This window comes from Seriola lalandi, unplaced genomic scaffold (genome assembly GCF_002814215.2).
Source record: "Seriola lalandi dorsalis isolate HSWRI2012SDOR001 ecotype SW California unplaced genomic scaffold, Sedor1 jcf7180002054472, whole genome shotgun sequence".
Taxonomy (NCBI): domain Eukaryota; kingdom Metazoa; phylum Chordata; class Actinopteri; order Carangiformes; family Carangidae; genus Seriola; species Seriola lalandi.
Window position 1 is genome coordinate 322117 of NW_019525025.1, and position 1079 is coordinate 323195.

The following is a 1079-nucleotide window of genomic DNA, read 5'->3' on the forward strand; positions in this document are numbered from 1 at the left end:
GGGGGGGGGGGGGATCATGTGATTTCAGTGAAACAGTGTGACTTGCAAACATACATGGAGCAAAGTGAAAGAACAGTAGAGTTCTGATGAATAAAGGTGCTTTTCACACAGATTTAAGGAAGTTTATATAAAAATAGACAGAATTAGTGGTGGTAAGGTAATACCTATGCTGACTTGAATTACATCATTATATTTTATTTCTCACTATCCTGTTGATTCAACTCATGTAATGTGAGTAACGTACATGTTGGAGACAATGTGGCAAATTAATGTTATATTTTCCAATTTGATTTATTTTCTTTGTTTTTATTTCTTTATTGTTTAAAAATAATATTTTGAATTATGGTTTAGCTCCACCTGAGTGTGGAGCGGAAGTGCTTCCCTATATTTGGAGTACGGCCCGTGAATGTTTTCATATTGGTGTTTTGCATCATCTTTGGAAAATTGATATGTTATGGAACATTCGGATTTATGTGGCACTCGTGGAATAATAAATGCACGTTTTGTAAGTACAACGAAATTTGTGGGATCTTTTATTCGTGTGGAGTACGACGCGTCCACTTGGTGTAAAGCCGGTTGCACCCACCTCAATGGCTTGTAGACACTTTTATTGGATCCTGGAATCAAGCCATACAGTACATTTGACTGTAAATATGTGTTCCTGGAGAGAACACAGAGCTCAGTGTTGCACATTTTTAAAGTACTAACCAGAGTAGCAAGCTAAAACCACCATACCAATCACATGAGAGCCTGATGAGAGCTCTGTGCATTATTTTTTAATTTTGATGTAATTTCAGTGAAACGTTGAGACTTGCAAACATAGGTGGAGCAAAGTGAAAGTGAAAGTGTAACAGGCATCCAGTTGAGTCCTGACAGGAGGTCTGCCCAAATTCATTGACCTAATTATCTAATGTTAATTTGATACGATCATGACCAACACCCTGATCTCATCTGTAAGAATTGTCCTTGCAGTGTAACACCTAGGTTCAAGTTATCAGGGGGTAGGAGGGGCTCTTATGCTGGATCAGCAAATCCACAGTAGTTAAATATTATCTCCTTGATCAAAGGATCAAGGGGCC